This window comes from Rhinopithecus bieti, unplaced genomic scaffold (assembly GCF_001698545.2).
Source record: "Rhinopithecus bieti isolate Rb0 unplaced genomic scaffold, ASM169854v2 scaffold_7398, whole genome shotgun sequence".
NCBI classification, from domain to species: Eukaryota; Metazoa; Chordata; class Mammalia; order Primates; family Cercopithecidae; genus Rhinopithecus; species Rhinopithecus bieti.
The window spans coordinates 1,656,275-1,674,293 of NW_016805783.1; the positions used below are offsets into that span (position 1 = coordinate 1,656,275).

General features: G+C 36.9%; 1 long non-coding RNA gene across 1 annotated transcript in view; it reads left to right on the plus strand.

Moving 5' to 3' along the window:
- The window catches only part of LOC108530721 (uncharacterized), a 39,623-nt gene extending 22,209 nt beyond the window's left edge, over positions 1-17,414 (plus strand). The window contains exons 4-5 of the long non-coding RNA XR_001885932.1: positions 10,596-10,674; positions 16,168-17,414. This is a non-coding gene — a long non-coding RNA (uncharacterized LOC108530721). The remainder of the gene's footprint in view (positions 1-10,595; positions 10,675-16,167) is intronic.
- Positions 17,415-18,019: the final 605 nt, after the last annotated feature.

An 18,019-nucleotide genomic window follows, 5' to 3' on the forward strand; every position in this document is an offset into this window, starting at 1 on the left:
AAAAAAAAAAAAAAAGTCTAAAAATGTTATTGGAAATAAAATTAGAGTTATAAATCATTAACAAGAAAAAACCATTATATACAGTTTATTTTTTCCATATTTCTTAAAATATATTAAATTCTAATATACAAAGAAAACCAACTTAAGATATTTAAAGATTCCCATCCACTCAGATTTATTATATTCAAGTTGGATTATTAAGCAAAACATTTACTTATTTTGTCTCACCTTTCAACATAACTACTTTTTTTCATGGAAGATTATAAGTATGGAGAGTTCTGGTATATCAAAGGCCAGTAGAGATGTTAAAGACCCACACCCCAGAATATAAGCCACCAGACTTGGAACTACGGTTGTTGTATAAAGGATAAGGACTGAATGATTCTGTCTTCGGAATATTTTTGTGTTTTTTTAGAAGCTCTTTTCTTTGGCTCTACATCTAGCCATTAGGGCTCTTTCTGTATCTGGTTAGGGAAAGTGGCTTTTCTTTCAGCCAGCAAACGTAAAAGCAGAGATTTAAGGGATGGAGTAACGATGGTATTTCCAGTGGACTAAGATAAAGGATTAAAGAAATGGCATGGTCTATACTAGTAAAGATTTCCTCACAGCTAGTCCATTTTGAATGGAGAGATAGGTATGGAATAGGGAAACCAGTTATCTGGCCAACACAGTACCTAATAATGAGAATATTCTGTATTCAAAAGTTCTTAGTGGTTGTTAATGTCTTAAAAGAGACCATTTAACTGGAATAGAAGTGTTTTCTTTGGAGAAAAGTAGGAAACATTGGATAGGTCTTAATTATACAGACCTTAGATAGAAAGTAGAGATTCTACTTAGGAAACTAGAAATTACTTTTTTTTTTTGAAACAAGGTTTTGCTCTGTCACCTGGGCTACAATGCAGTGCAGTGGCATGATTATGGCTCAGTGCTGCATCAGACTCCTGGGCTCAGGTGATTCCCCCCACTTCAGCCTCCTGAATAGCTGGTACTACAGATGCCCAACTGATTTTTAAGTTTTTTGTGTAGGGGGCCTAAATGATGAGAACACATGGACACATAGAGGGGAACAACACACACTGTGGTCTTTCGGAGGGTGGAGGGTGGGAGGAGGGAGAGGATCAGGAAAAATAACTAATGGGTACTAGGCTTAATACCTGGGTGATGAAATAATCTGTGCAACAAACGCCTATGACAGGCCTGGCATGGTGGCTCACGCCTGTGGTTCCAGCACTTTGGGAGGCTGAGGTGGGTGTATTACTTGAGGTCAGGAGTTCAAGACCAGCCTGGCCAATATGGCAAAACCCTATCTCTACTAAAAATACAAAAAAAGTTAGCCCAACTTGGTGGCACTGGCCTGTAATTACAGCTACTCGGGAGGCTGAGGCAGGAGAATCACTTGAACCCAGGAGGTGGAGATCACAGGGAGCCGAGATTGAGCCACTGCACCCCAGCCTGGACAACAGAGCGTGACTTCATCTCAGAAAAAAAAAACAAAACTCCCATGACAAAAGTATACCTATGTAACAAACCTGTAGTTGTACCACTGAACTTAAAATAAAAGTTAAAAAATAATAATAAATTTTTTTTTTTGTAGAGCTGGGATGTTGCTATGTTGTCCAGGCTGGTCTCTCAAATTCCTCGGCAGTCCTCCAACCTCAGCTGCCAAAAGTGCTGGGATTACAGGCATGAGCCACTGCGTCCAGCCTAGATACATTCTTGAATATGTAAGTTTGGGAAGTTTTATTAATTGATTAAGGACTAGGAGGTTCAGCTAAAATGCAATTGGAGTTATAAGGTACTTAAACCTAGATTTAAGATATGAAATCAAGAATGGCAAAGAAAACAATGAACTAAGGTCTTAAGGAAGCAATTGGTTTTATTGACTACCTGAATACAAGGGATGATTGACACAAGATGAAAATTGAGTGTTAAAGAATAACAATGGGCAATTATGAATAATTAGGACTTAAAAGGAAGCAAAAGAAGAATGTAAAAAGAAAAAATGTAAATAGCGTATTTATTAAACCTTTTATGTTACATTTCTTGACTAACATGATGTGTTTGTAATTTAGTCATTGTTAGTATTTAGGAAGTAAAATCATCAAATAAAATATGAATGTTTGATTTCTAAGAAGTTTAACTTTTTGTATAAGGAAATGATTATAAGAGAATCTAATATTAAAATAACATTTGGGGAGCTTGTATAGTCTTGACTTTCTGGAATAAATTTTCCAGATTGAAATCTACTTCATACACAGTTTTAAGCAATCTTTCAATCATTTCTTCATCAGAAGAAATCAAGGCAGTTTAGAAACAGTAAAATTTATATTTGCCTAAACTCAACAACTAGGTTTTTTATATTATAAAACAGTCATTTTTGATTAAATCTGATTATTATTTTATTGAATGCCTATTCCTAACACTGAATTTTAAAGGTATCCTCTCTAGTTAATAGAGCCTTTTTGTTTTTAAGTATTTATATTCCAGAAACAAGAATCAAGCAAAAGCACATTTTAATCTTTCCTGTAAATGTTATGTATTTGGACACTTTATAAGACTTTCAACTTCATAGTAGGTAATAAAAAATTAGCATGTTTCCCCAGGCATGGTGGCTTATGCCTGTAATTGCAGCACTTTGGGATGCCAAGGTGGGATCATCATTTGAGGCCAGGAGTTTGAGACCAACCTGGCCAACATGATGAAACCACGTCTGTAAAAATACAAACCTTAGCTGGGCATGGTGGCATAGACCTGTAGTCCCAGCTACTTGGGAGGCTGAGGTGGAAGGATAGCTTGAGCCTGGGAGGAGGAGGTTGCAGTGAGCTAAGATCATGCTACTGTACTCCAGCCTAGGTGACAAAAGAACACTCTGTCTCAAAAAAAATAATAATAATACCGTGTTTAGTGAAATTGTCATGCAATTTAGTTTAGACCCCATAACTCAGGCCTTTACATAAAGATATTAAAGAATAGCTATTTATAAATTTTCCATCTGGTATAATACTAACATACTGTGTATTATTCCACTGTCATTGAGCAAGGATAATCATTCTGTATCCCAGGCACTGTATATACACAGTTCCTTAGAGCTTCAAGTGCAGAATAGAATTAAGGCATATTTGGAGAAAGTAATTACCATTACAGATTGTGTTGGTGCTGGATTGAAAGTAAAATTAAATGTTCAGAAAACCTAAAGTAACGTAGTGCCATATAAGGACATGTCTAAACAACAAACTAGCAAAACCATATTGACAGCATGTATTAGTATCTGAATATCCCTATCGTGTGAGTAGAAATAGTCTAAACTTATAGGCTCAAGGAAATTTTAAATGTAAAATAGTCCCAGTTTGAAGGCATAGTACAAAACCTACTTTGGCAGCCCCCAAGTCAAAGATAAGTAGAAAGGAAAAATCAAACCATACCACATTGGGAGGAGATTATTATTGTTATTAAACACAAGAAAAGAAAGAGGTATATCTTCTCTATTGCCTGGAATTGTTCCACTAAATCTTTCAATTTGTTATACATTTAAATGAAGAATTTTCATTTTTTTTTCTGGAGAATTACAATAAATATTTTAATAGTTTAAATGTATCAGGCTTTCAAATATAAATCAGATAGTTAGAAATAAAAGGAAAATAGATAAGGAAAAAAATCTTCCTCCATGGTTGTTTACTAAACATCAGTGATAAAATTGCAGTGTTGTTACAGATAGTAACAATCTTTAGGAGATAAAATTATGCTGAGATAAATTGCAGCACATTTGCCCTTAGGAATCATGCAACAGAGAGGAAGATTAAAGATGCAGGAGAATATCTAAAGGAATATCCTTAAGTAAACAAGTGAGGATAAAAGAGAAGGAATTTGTCTTATGAACAGTGAGGGTTCATTGATGATAGAAAGAAGGAAGAGTTGTATGCGCACAGATACATGTTAGATTTGGTGGGAACTGAGGAAATCTCTGATGGTTTCTGTTTTGTCAATGAAAGTAAAAATGAAAGGGAAGGTGCTGGAAGTTTGAAAGAAGAGAGGGGACACAGCTGTCTGATGTGTTTCTAGGAGAATTAGAGAATGAATGGACCAAGATTGCCAGAAAGCCCTTAAACCAATTTTAGATATAAAAGATAATAGTAAAAGAAAAATTATCTCTGTTCACAGATGACACAATCATGTATGTAGAAAACCATTAAGATTCCACCAAAAATGGTTAGAACTAATGAGTTTAACAAAGTTGTATGATACAAAATCACACAAAAATCAATTGTGTGTCTGTTCACTAACAATGAACAATTCAAAAAGGAAATTAAAACAATTCCATTTACAAAACATCAAAAATAATAAAATATATGGGGATAAACATAACCAAGGAGGTAAAAGACTTGTGTACAGCAACTACAAAAAAAAAAAATGCTGAAAGAAATTAAAGACAATAAATAAATGGAAAGGCATCCCACATTTATGGATTGGAAGACTTAATATTGTTAAAATGACAGTACTACCCAAAATGATCTACAGGTTGAATGCAATTCCTATCAAAATCCTAAATTTCGGCCGGGCGCGGTGGCTCAAGCCTGTAATCCCAGCACTTTGGGAGGCCGAGACGGGCGGATCACGAGGTCAGGAATCAAGACCATCCTGGCTAACATGGTGAAACCCCATCTCTACTAAAAATACAAAAAAAAAAACTAGCCGGGCGACCTGGTGGGCGCCTGTAGTCCCAGCTACTCTGGAGGCTGAGGCAGGAGAATGGCATGAACCCGGGAGGCGGAGCTTGCAGTGAGCTGAGATCCGGCCCCTGCCCTCCGGCCGGGGGGACAGAGGGGGACCCCCTCTCAAAAAAAAAAAAAAATCCTAAATTTCATTTAACAGAAATGGGAAAATTTATTCTCACATTCATATGGAATCTCCAAGGACATGAAATAACCAAGACTAATTTTAAAAATAGAGTTGGAGGTCTCACTACCTGATTTCAAAACCTCCTTCAAAGCCACGGTAATCAAAACATTATGTTGCTAGCATACAGCTAGACATATAGATTCATGAAAATAGACCCAAGGGCCCACAAATAAACCCTTGCATGTATGTTCAAGTGATTTTCACCAAAGGTACCAAGAAGTGCCAAAGATCCTCATTCAGCAAAGAAAGGACTGTCTTCAACAATTGGTATTGGGAAAACTGAATATCCACACCAGAAAAGAACAAAGTTGGAACCTTACCGTACACCATATACAAAAGTAACTAAAATTAATTTCTAAATCAAAGACCTAAACATAAGAGTTAAAAATACAAAACTCTTAGAAGAAAACAAAGGGCAAAACCTTCAAGACATTGGATTTGGCAGTGATTTCTCAGATATGACACCAAAAGCACAGACAAAACAAGTAGATCAGTTGGACTTCATCAAAGTAAAACTTCTGGCCAGGCACTCTGGCTCACACCTGTAATCCCAGCATTTTGGGAGGCCGAGGCATGTGAATCACAGAGTCAGGAGTTCGAGACCAGCCTGGCCAACACGGTGAAACAACACAAAAATTGGCCAGGTGTGGTGGTGGGCACCTGTAGTCCCAGCTACTCAGGAGGCTGAGGCAGGCGAATCGCTTGACGCTGGGAGGCGGAGGTTGCAGTGAGCCAAGATCGTGCCACTGCACTCCAGCCTGGGCAACAGAATGAGACTCCATCTAAAAAAAAAAAAAAGATGGATTGTAGACTTATTTTCAAAAAATTCACATTACGTGTAGCAGTCACACTTATAGAACCTGAAATATTTTAGTCCTAATCTGTGTTATCGATTTTTCTGCACTTACGCTCTTATATAGCTGAATTTTATTAAATAATGAGTCAATATAATAATAATGGTATTCTGTTCACAGAATTTGTTTATTTCAAGCTACTGTTTGTTCTCACAAACACTCCAAAATATTACCAGCCAGTTCATTTCACCTCTTTGAAATGNAAAAAAAAAATGTAAACTTCTGTGCATCAAAGGACACTATCAATGTGAAAATTCAGTCTACAGAATCGGAGAAAATATTTGCAAATCATGTATCTAATAAGAGATTAATATCCAGAATGTATAAACTCAATAAAAAGTAAACAACCCAATCAAAAAATGGGCAAAGGACTTAAATAGACATTTCTCCAAAGAAGGTAGACAATTAGTCAAGAAACACAAGATGCTCAACATCACTATTCATTAGGGAAATGGAAGTGAAAACCACAATGAGATACCACTTCATTTTCACTAGAATGGCTATTATCAAAAACAAAACCAGAAAATACATGTTGGCAAGGATGGGAGAAGTTGTAAATTTGCTGGTGAGAATGTAAGTGTAGCCACTGTAGAACACAGTATGGCAGTTTCTCAAAAATATTAAAAGTAGAATTACTGTATGATCCAGCAATTCCACTTGGGCATATACCCAAAATAATTGAAAGAAGGATTTCAAAGAGATATTTGTACACCATGTTCATGGCAGCATTATTCATAATGGCCCAAGACAAACAACCTAAATGACTATCATCACATGAATGGACAAACAAAATGTATACACACACAATGGAAAACTATTCAACTGTAAAGAGGAAAATTTTGTTGCATGCTACAACCTGGATGAACCTTGAAAAAGTTATGCTGAATGAAGTAAGCCAGACACAAAAAGACAAGTACTGTATGATTCCACTTACATGAGATAACTAGAATAGGCAAATTCATAGAAACAGTAGAATGGTGATTTCCTGAGGCTGAGAGTTAGAGGAGATGGGTGGGCAGTTAGTGTTTAAGCGGTATCACTTGGAGAAGATGAAAACGTTCTGGAGATGGAGGGTTGCACAACAGGGCAAACATATGTATACCACAGAAGTATACACTTATAACTGGTTAAAATGGTGACTTTTATATATATTGAACCACAATTTTAAAAATACAGTTGACCCTTGAACAATGTGAGGATTAGAGGTGCCAACCCCCGTGCAGTTGAAAATCTGTGTATAACTTGTGGCTTCCCTGAAACTCAACTACAGATAGCCTACTGTTGACCAGAAGCCTTACCAATAACATAAAGTCAGTAACACACATGCTATATGTTATGTGTATTATATATATTATTGAAGTAAGCTGGAGAAAATATATTTACTTTTAATTATATGGAAGTGCGTCGTCATGCAGGCCTTCATCTTCACTGTTCACATGGAGCAGGCTGAGGAAGAAAAGGGGTTGGTTTTGCTGTTTCTGGAGTGGAAGAGGTGGAGGAGGTGGGAGAAGAGGCCAGGCACATTTGATGTAACTTTACAGAAATACATCGTAATTTCTGCCTGACTTTTTTGCGTTTTAAATTTTTCTAAAAAAATGTTTTTATATATTACCAATCCTCTGTCCACCCTTTGCTTTAGTTTTAGTGCCCATATTATAGAAGGGTCCATGTCATAAAATAAATCAAAAGTAGTCTTGAATAATTGCAACCCTTCTGCCAGACTCTCTAATGTCAGTGCCAGTAGTGTATGTCTGGCACTGCTTCTATGTTGTCTTCCTCATCATCTGGCACTAGTTCAGAACCAATCATTTCGATCAAGTTGTCTGTTAATTTATCTGGTGTGGTGTCTGTTAGCTATTGAATTTCTCAAAGATGCATATCTTGAAACCCTTCTTCCCCCCCACCCCCCTGCACCATACCTTTTTTTTTTTTTGTCATATCCACAATCTCTCATGATTTCCTTGATTGTCTCTGTCACAAATCCTGTGAAGTCATATATATCATCTGGACACAGTTTTCTCCAGGAATGTGTTTAAGACTTGATGGCTTTCACAGCTTTTTCTGTAACAATAGTGGCATAATCAGTGGTATAATTCTTCCAGACTTTCATGTTATTCTGTCAGGGTTCTCTTCCGCAGCATTGATAGACATTTCCACAGAGTGCAATGTATAAATGAGCTGTAAAGGTCCTTATGACCCTAATACAGAGGATGAAATACAGAGACATTGTGGAGGCATGTAGACATGAGGTATCAGTGCTTTTGGTGTTGAACTTGTGGTTCTAGGTGGCCAGGAATATTGTCCAATATCGAAAGAACTTTAAAAGGCAGACCCTTATTGGCAAGGTACTTCCTGACTTTGGGAACAAAGCATTGATGGAAGCATTCCAGAAAAAGCATTCTCGTTGTCCATACCTCCTTGTACAACCAAAAGACTGGCTGCTGGTGTTTTTTTCCTTTGAGGCTCAGGAATTAGCAGCTTTATGGCTAAGGATAGCAAACCGACTGCATTTGCACAAAACAGTAGAGTTTGCCTATCTCTTCCTGCCTTAAATCCTGGTGCTTGCTTTTCTTCCTTACTAATAAATGTCCTTTGTGGCATTTTCTTCTGGAATAGGGCACATTTATCAGCATTAAAAACCCATCGTGGGCTTGACGCGGTGGCTCACACCTGTAATCCCAGCACTTTGGGAGGCCAAGGTGGGCGGATCACGAGGTCAGGAGATCAAGACTATCCTGGCTAACATGGTGAAACCCTGTCGCTACTAAAAACACAAAAAATTAGCCAGGCATAGTGGCAGGTGCCTGTAGTCCCAGCTACTCGGGAGGCTAAGGCAGGAGAATGGCGTGAACCAGGAAGGCGGAGCTTGCAGTGAGCTGAGATGGCATCACTGCACTCCAACCTGGGCAACAGAGCAAGACTCCCTCTGAAAAAAAAGAAACAGAAAAACCTATCCTTTCTCCCCAGTGATTTTCTTAGTGGTGTCTGGGAACTCTGCTGCCTCAAAGCTGTTTCTCCTGTTATGTTGACATTTTTAGAATGAAACCTCTTTCTGAAACTCAAACCATCCTTTGCTGGCACTAAATTCTTCAGCTTAAGATCCTTCACTTTAAGTTGTCTTATAATGACTACTCTTTCTGAAAAGACACTGTCTATCTGGTATACTACCAACTAATGTAATAACTGGGACAGTGCCTTGCACATAGTAGGTATTCAATAAAATATTTGTTAAATAATTTACAGGAATCTTTTATGTTTGAAAAAAATTATATTTAAGTTTTTATCTGGAAAATGTACGTGATGAGGGGGACCCTGAAGGACAATTCCTTAATATAATTGATAAATACAAATATATGTTATGTATTTCTCAAGTGAATGCAAACGGATTTATCTTTGTTACATGTTAAAACTTGTGCAGGCCAGGACAGGCGCAGTGGCTCACGCCTGTAATCCCAGCACTTTGGGAGGCCAAGGCAGGTGGATCACCTGAGCTCAGGAGTTCAAGACCAGCCTGACTAACGTGGTGAAACCCCGTCCGTCTCAAGAAAAAAAAAAAAAAATGTGCAGGCCAGACATGGTGGCTCTTACCTGTAATTTTAGGACTTTGGGAGGCCAAGGCAGGAGGATTGCTTGAGGCCAGGAGTTCAAGACCATCCTAGGCAACATAACAAGACCCCGTCTCTACAATAAAATAAAAATGTAAAGAGCTGTGCGTGGTGGTGTGCACTTGCAGTCCCAGCTACTTGAGAGGCTGAGGTGGACAGATCACTTAAGCCCAAGAGGTCAAGGCTGCAGTGAGCTACGATCATGGCACTGTACCCCAACCTGGTCAACAGGGTACTCTGAGATGAGAAATAAAACAAATCCTGTAGCTCTTGATCTTCCTATTCCCTACCTATTTCTGGTCCATTTACCAGGTAAGGAAGTATACTCCTAAAGTTTCCACTTACTCAGATGTAGAAATAAGGTTTGGTTTTTTTTTCCTCTAAAAGATACAGAAACTACTCTCTTTAAAAAATAATAATAAATAAAACAAAAAACAAAAAAAATGTTGTGCAGAAACTTGAGACAATAAGGAGCAGAGTTATATATGAAATCCAGGTTGCTTAGATAGGAGATTAGCTACATATATTTTTTATTAATGGGAAAAATACTCAGAAAAAATTCATATGGAATGTGACCCTGTGCTTTGTATAAATAATTAGATATTAGAATGGAAGAACAAATTTTAGGGCTTTGGTTGTGTACATCACCTTACTATTCTGTAACAGATGTATTCTAACTTCAGCATAGTCATTTTAATGATGAGAGCATGGGGCAAAAAAGATTGTCTAGGCTTGATTGGTGGCACCACTAGGTTGGTGGCAATTTTCTGATATCTTTTAGAGAGAAGGAATTTCATTTCTACATCTGAGTAAGTGGAAACTAGGAGTTTCTTCCTTACCTGGTAAATGGGCCAGAAATAGGGAATAGGAAGATCAAGAGCTACAGAATTTATTTCTCATCTCAGGGTACCAAATTAACTCATCATCCCAAGGATTCATATTTTAGAATTACTGTATCAAATGATACCCAACTCTAAGGGAACTTCTAATATGGAGATCAATGTTGAAAGAAAATATTTAGGTTATTAATAATAAATTATTTAAGGGAGAATTGGTTTGTTTGGAGCTTTTTTTTCTTACCTATTTAGAATTAAAATATCTTAATTACATGTTTAATAAAATTAACATTTTATTTAAAATTAAAGTATTTTTCTTTAAAAGTATATTTGCATTTTGCTAGCTTAAGTTTATTGAAACTGAGCTCTTGTATGTCATTTCATGTTTTTCCCTTGATATGAAGTCTTACCTATTTGATGAAGATGTCTTTTGAAAGGTGTACTGCAAGGAACAAAATGTTTGTAAATTCTGCTTTTACCAAGGTAAAGATCAAATTTTATAAATTTACTTTTTTGTTTATACAAGGAAAAATAACTTCATATATTGAATATATTCAAAAGTTTAAACATTTAATTGTATTGCCCTGTTAAGCTGGCATGGCAAATAAATGCTTTTCTTTTCCTTATTTTATTCTTTGTGTTTCCTAATCTATAGCACTGTGCTGGGCACAGAATGGACTTCAGTTAAGTTTTTGGTGTAGAAATGTTTTATTTTTCTACTTAAAATCTCCTTTAAAGTAATTATGCGTATTACATCAATGTTATAATGTTTAAACATAGATTTTTTTACATGCATTCTTTTTTTTCTGAAAGAAAATATTTTTTATATTCTTTAGGCATGAATGTGTGTTTAAAAAAAACAAAACCTTGGAGTAAAGTAGCAGCACATAATGGTTTGTGGATTTTGAAAAGGTGCAGGCCATATTGTGCTGCCTCAAAAATACAAGGATCTGATCTTCTGAAGAAAATATGTTTCTTTTTATTCATAGCTCTTATGATAACAATGTCAGCAGTGCCTTAGCAGCACGTAAATATTGGCGTTAAGATTCTAAAATTATCTCCAGTATTAACTGTGCTGCTGAAGTAAGGTTGACCATACTCTACAGTTGCATTTTAATGTATATTAATGTTACTAATGTGTTTTCAGTTTTATTGATAGTGTCTTTTCAGTATTATTGATAATCCTGTTATTTTTAGTATGATTCCGTGAAAATAATACTAATTTTTCAGATGTATTGTCTCTTAAAATAGTATAATTGCAATTTTATAAGTGTATTGAATGCCATCAAGAGTTTTTTAAAAGAGATTATGCAGCATTAGAGGAATTTTAATGTACATTTATATTCAACAGACATTAATTCAGATTTTTTACTTGGAATAAAACAAATTCTAGTTTTCCCTTTGTTTTGAAATTACTTTTAAAATACGTCTTTATAGATAAATATAAAATATATTAAGCATTTTGAACAGAGCTTAGAAGACAATATTTAGTACTGTTTCTGAATATTTCTTTATATCTGAAGGGGAAAAGCCGTCAAAATATGTGAATTAAATACCTGAAATTTTGGTCCTCAAAATGCCGCACTTAACCATAACTTTAAAGGTAGGAAAACCTAACAAGTGACCAACCCACTCATTGGATAGCTGAGGAAACACAAAACTCAAATAATTTGCTACACATGGCAGATTCGGGTGTTAGTCCTATGTCTTCTAACTTTATAACAGTATACTGTTTTTTTTCATGTTTTTATTAAAATGTTTTCTTAAGTCCTTAGCCAAAGATTTTGTTTGACAAGTCAAAATAAGGTCTTGTTTACTTTACTTTTTTATATTCAAGATTTAACTCAGAGTAAGACCAAATTGTGATTGTAGTTAATTTTATAGATATAAATATGTAAACAATTTTTTTAATTTTTTATGTTTTTTAAAATTTCTATTAAAAGTAAAAGTAGATGGCTGGGCGTGGTAGCTCACACCTGTAATCCCAGCACTTTGGGAGGCCGAGGCAGGTAGATCAGGAGGTCAGGAGATCGAGATTATCATGGCTAACACAGTGAAACCCTATCTCTACTAAAAATAGAAAAAAATTAGCCGGGCGTGGTGGCAGGCGCCTAAAGTCCCAGCTACTTGGGAGGCTGAAGCAGGAGAATGGCGTGAACCCGGGAGGCGGAGCTTGCAGTGAACCGAGATCACACCACTGCACTCCATCCAGCCTGGGTGAGAGAAGGAGACTCCCTCTCAACAACAAAAAAAAAAGAAAGAAAAGAAAAGCAGAGCTGGGCACAGTGACTCATACCTGTAATTCCAGCACTTTGGGAGTCCGAGGCGGGTGGATGATCTGGGGTCAGGAGTTCGAGACCAATCTGACCAACATGGTGAAACCCCGTCTCTACTAAAAATACAAAAAATTAGCCAGGCGTGGTGGCACATGCATGTAGTCCCAGCTACTCGGGAGACTGAGGCAGGAGAATTGCTTGAACCCGGGAGGCGGAAGTTGTAATGAGCGGAGATCACGCCATTGCAATCCAGCCTGGACAACAAGAGTGAAACTCGGTCTCAAAAATAAATAAATAAATGAAAATAAGTAAATAAAAATTTAAGAATTAAAAATAAATAAATAAAAATAGAGACAGGGTCTCACTATGCTGCCCAGGCTGGTTTCAAACTCCTGGACTCAAGCAATCTTGCTTTAAAGCTGCCCACTGTACTGGGATTACAGGCATGAGCCACCACCCCTGGCCTAATTTAATTAAAATCTGAACAAAAGGCCGGGCATGGTGGCTCATGCCTGTGATCTCAGGCCAAGGCACGTGGATCATGTGAGGTCAGGAGTTCAAGACCAGCCTAGGCAGTGTGGTGAAACTCTGTCTCTACTAAAAGTAAAAAATTAGCCAGGTATGATGGCGGGCGCCTATAATCCCAGCTACTTGGGAGGCTGAGGCAGGAGAATCACTTGAACCCAGGAGTCAGAGGTTCCAGTGAGTGGAGATCGTACCACTGCACTCCAGCTTGGGCAACAGAGCGAGACTCATTCTCAACAGCAATAACAACAAAAATCTGAACAAAAATGCTCATTTACGTTCTTTTCCTTATCTGTGGTGTTTTAAAGTCATTAAACATGATTAAACATGATTAAAAGTCATTAAATGATGTTCAGGAGAAGATGAGTATATTTGTGTAGTGTATCATAACTCTGATGTTATTTTGTACAAGGAGTGTCTTAGAGTTTTCAGTTGTAACCATGCAGAAGATCTACAAAATAAAAGCAGTTGTTAGTCCTTTACAATCAGAATTGTCTATTTTGAAAATTTATGAAGTAATTTAGATTTAATTTAAGAAATTGTATTTGAGCCAGGTGCGGTGGCTCGCGCCTGTTATCCCAGCATTTGAGGAGCCTGAGGCAGGTGGATCATAAGGTCAAGAGTTCGAGACCAGCCTGACCAACATGGCAAAACCCCATCTCAACTAAAAATACAAAAATTAGCTGGGTGTGGTGTGGCGTGCGCCTATAATCCCAGCTACTCAGGAGGCTGAGTCAGGAGAATTGCTTAAACCTAGGAGGCGGAGGTTGCAGTGAGCCGAGATCATGCTACTGCACTCCAGCCTGGGTAACAGTAAGGCTCTGTCTCAGAAAAAAAAAAAAGAAAGGAAAGAAAAGAAATAAATTGTATTCGAGGCTGGGCGTGATGGCTCATGCCTGTAATCCCGCCACTTTGGGAGGCCGAGGCGGGTGGACATTCATCTGAGGTCATCAGTTCAAGACCAGCCTGGCGAACATGGCAAAACCCCGTCAATACTAAAAATGCAAAACTTACCCGGGCATGGTGACGGGGGCCTGTAATCCCAGCTACATGGGAGGCTGAGGCAGCAGAATCACCTTAACCCAGAAGGCAGATGTTGTAGTGAGCCGAGATCATACCACTGCACTCACTGCACTCCAGCCTGGGTGACAGAGTGAGACTGTCTCAACAACAAAAAAAGAAATTGTATTCGAAAGCTAAAGAACCTTTTTGTTTAAATTCTAATTTGAAGATAAAATATTATATAAAACTCTCAGTTTTATCCAGCAACATTTTGTTCCCAATATATGATACATAGTGGATAGAACTAAATGCCAGCGTTTACATGGAAACACTGTCTTGGTGCTTTTAAAAATCATTTATCAAGCTCTTAACTTATTTTCTTTATTTTCTTTCAACCATTGCATGAAAGACTTCACCAAATATATAATTTTTGATTCCACTAAAAATATTCCAGGACCTATCCTAACACAAATGCTTAGAATATTTATTGAATGAGACCAGGCGCGGTGGCTCACGCCTGTAATCTCCCAGCGCTCTGGGAGGCCCAGACGGGCAGATCACGAGGTCAGGAGATGAAGACCATCCTGGCTAACACAGTGAAAACCCTGTCTCTACTAAAAAATACAAAAAATTAGCCGGGCATGGGTGTGGGCGCCTGTAGTCCCAGCTACTCGGGAGGCTGAGGCAGGAGAATGGCCTGAACCTGGGAGGCGGAGCTTGCAGTGAGCAGAGATCGGGCCACTGCATTCCAGCCTGGGCGATAAAGCAAGACTCCGTCTCAAAAAAAAAAAAAGAATATTTATTGAATGAATTACAGAGTTTACCCAATACTGCCTAATATTTTCAGAACAACTCAGGAGTTAGGTATTGTTTGTTTCTTTTCTTTGTATTCCTAAATGTATCTGAAGTCGGGTTTTAGAAAATTATATTCAATCTGCCTTCTAAATGACAAGAAAACATTTGCATTTTACATTTTCAGATGACTCTTTACATCTTTAAGTGCTCTTAAGCGTGGAGAAGGATCATTTGGAGCTTTTATAGCTAAATGAAAACTTTTCTTGTTTTTAATCCTGACAGTGGATTTAAGGAAAATTGAAGTATTTGAGAAGTAAGAAAATACAGGAAAAATGCTTCATTAAAACTTATTGAAGTAGTATATACATTCCAGTCTCTTTTTTTTGAGACGGAGTCTCGCTCTGTCGCCCAGGCTAGAGTGCGGTGGCCGGATCTCGGCTCACTGCAAGCTCCGCCTCCCGGGTTCACGCCATTCTCCTGCCTCAGCCTCCTGAGTAGCTGGGACTACAGGCGCCCGCCACCTCGCCCGGCTAGTTTTTTGTATTGTTTAGTAGAGACGGGGTTTCACCGTGTTAGCCAGGATGGTCCCGATCTCCTGACCTCGTGATCCGCCCGTCTGGGCCTCCCAAAGTGCTGGGATTATCCAGTCTCTTCTTAGAGAAGAAGAGCTGGCCTGTCGATACCTAATGAAAAATAACATTTAGGAAACTCTCAACAGTACTGGATGTTTTATTTGTAGAGTTGTAATTTTGAAACACATAAGGAGCCAGCAGTAAAATGAAAGTTTATACCTTTCAGTGTTAATCTTATTTTGGCTTTTTGTTTTGCAAAACAAACTGCACATAGTTATATGGGGTATATATTAAGTTTTCATTTTGTCTTATTTGGAAAAAAATACTAATATTTTTCATTTAGGTTTCTTTTTTAATTGATGCCAAAGAGTTCCAATATTGAACATCTTAAGTCTGTTATTTGGAGTATGGATTGATTTTGGAGCTTACTCAGAGGACTACAGGAGAGTATCCAGGAGGTAGCAAGAAATGTATTTCAGTTATTCTATTTGCATTTTATATTCAAGTATAAATCTCTCAAGATCACCTAGATTAATATGTGATAGTAGATTTGAAAACTTAGCCTAGCTGTAGAGTAAGTTCCATATTTAACATTAAAGATTTTCTTCAGTTAGTTATGGATCTTTTTGGTAAATTCAGAGTTAATAGGTGTTTTTAAGCAGCTAAGTGTCATTACTGGTACATGCATCAGTTAGCCCTACTTGGATTAGCAAGATTATACTTTCATAAATTATTCTTTCTCTAAATATATTTATATATTTAGAAGTTGACATTCTAAATCAAATTGTATTTTTTTCCTTTTGCAGGTGGATAATTACTGTACCTTCCTCATGGAAAAGTTTTATTTAAAGTGTTATTTCTCATTGAATACTATCAAAAGGAAAAAAAAAAATGACCTAAACTTTTGAGATAGATTTGGCTCTAGTAAGTATTCAGATATATCACTTGCATATCTGGGAGAAGAAATAAGAGACTATCATCAATACATTCCCATCTACTAAAAAATTTTATTTTACACATGTCAAGGGATTACTTCCATTTTATTACTAACAGCTTGAACTCTTTTAATGAAGACCTAACTCCTCCACCAGAAATTTAAGTTTATGTTCTTTCTTTGTTTACTTATAAAATACATCTCAGGTATTTTGGATGTCTTTTTTTTTTTTAAGCCTATATGCAATGAAAACTATATTGGCAAAATAAATGTTTAAACCTTTTACGTTAAAATTACTGTGAAAGATGACAAGTTAGCTGCTGTTTTTGTCTACATTATACTGAAATTAAATGTTTATAATTTATATTTTGGGTTTATTTATTTATAAATCATGGAATTTATGCAAAAACATGAGTAGTACAGATTCTCCTCCAATTCTGTAGGACTTTGAATAATGTGATATTTTTCTTATAATTGAACCCTTGTGTTTTGAAGAAATGCCAACTGCTTGAAGAATCTCCTTGTTATTTGTATTATTTGCTATAGGGTTAGATGTTGAGAAATTCTGCTGACAAAAAATTTTAAGCCAGTTTTACACTAAATATTCCTCAGTCTGATTTTTTTATTGGATGTATTCTGTATCTTTTGTAATTTGTAACTTTTATCCACTTAGCACGAATGATTCTATTAAAGAAAATCTTTAGCAAGTGGTAGAAACATCAAATCGCCCCATAGTTTGCCTGTTTCCACATTTTATTATCTTATAATCTTCGGGAGTGCTTACACTTATGGAGCTAACATTTTCAGAGTTACAGGTTCTCATAGTACCACTAAAACTTTTTTCCTCTTTGGACTGAATACCTGTGATTATAACTATATGGTAGTTTAAGTTTCCTTGTGATTAGTCAAAAATACCATTTTAGCATGAAGCAATGAAGTCTATTATTTGTTGTCCCATAATTGAGGAAGTTTAAATGTACCTTTTATTAAGAGTTTGTAAATTTTAGCTTAGTCTACACAGATTTTATGTCAATTTGTTTATATTTTATTAATGTCATTTCTGGAAGTGTGAAAATGTTAATGTTCGACAAGCAACATTAAAAATAGATTTGAAACATTTATATAGAGAGAGGTACACATTTATTTACTGTTTAGGTGCTGAAGAGTATCACTGAATAAAAAAGATATATCCCAGCCCCCATGGAGCTTGCTAATCTTGTGGGTAGAGGAGTGAGTGATGGAATGAATGGACAGAAAATCTGGTAGGTACTATATTTGGTATGGCAGAGAGTGACCAAAGTTCTGTGGAGAAAATAAGGCAGGGAAAGTGGGAATGATGTGATAAAAGTGTTTGTAAGGCAGAAGAGAGATATTTTTAAATAGTATGGTCAGGAAATACCCTACAGAGATGTCATTTGAACAAAGACCTAGAAATAATAAGGGAACAAACCCATGTAGGTACCTGGGAGAAGACCCTTCTGAGCAGAGGAAATAACAAATACAGAGACCCTGAGGCTGAAGTATTTTTTGTGTGTACATGAAACAGCAAAGAGGCGCATGTGGCTGTGATCAAATGTAAACAGGAAGAATAGTAGCTAATAGGATCAGAGAGTTGATAGGGGCCATATCTTGTAGCTGTTTAAGCTTTTAACTTGAGCTACAGATTCAGTTTTTCATACTTTGTTTGAGTAAGAGTCTCGCTCTGTTGCCCAGGCTAGAGTGCA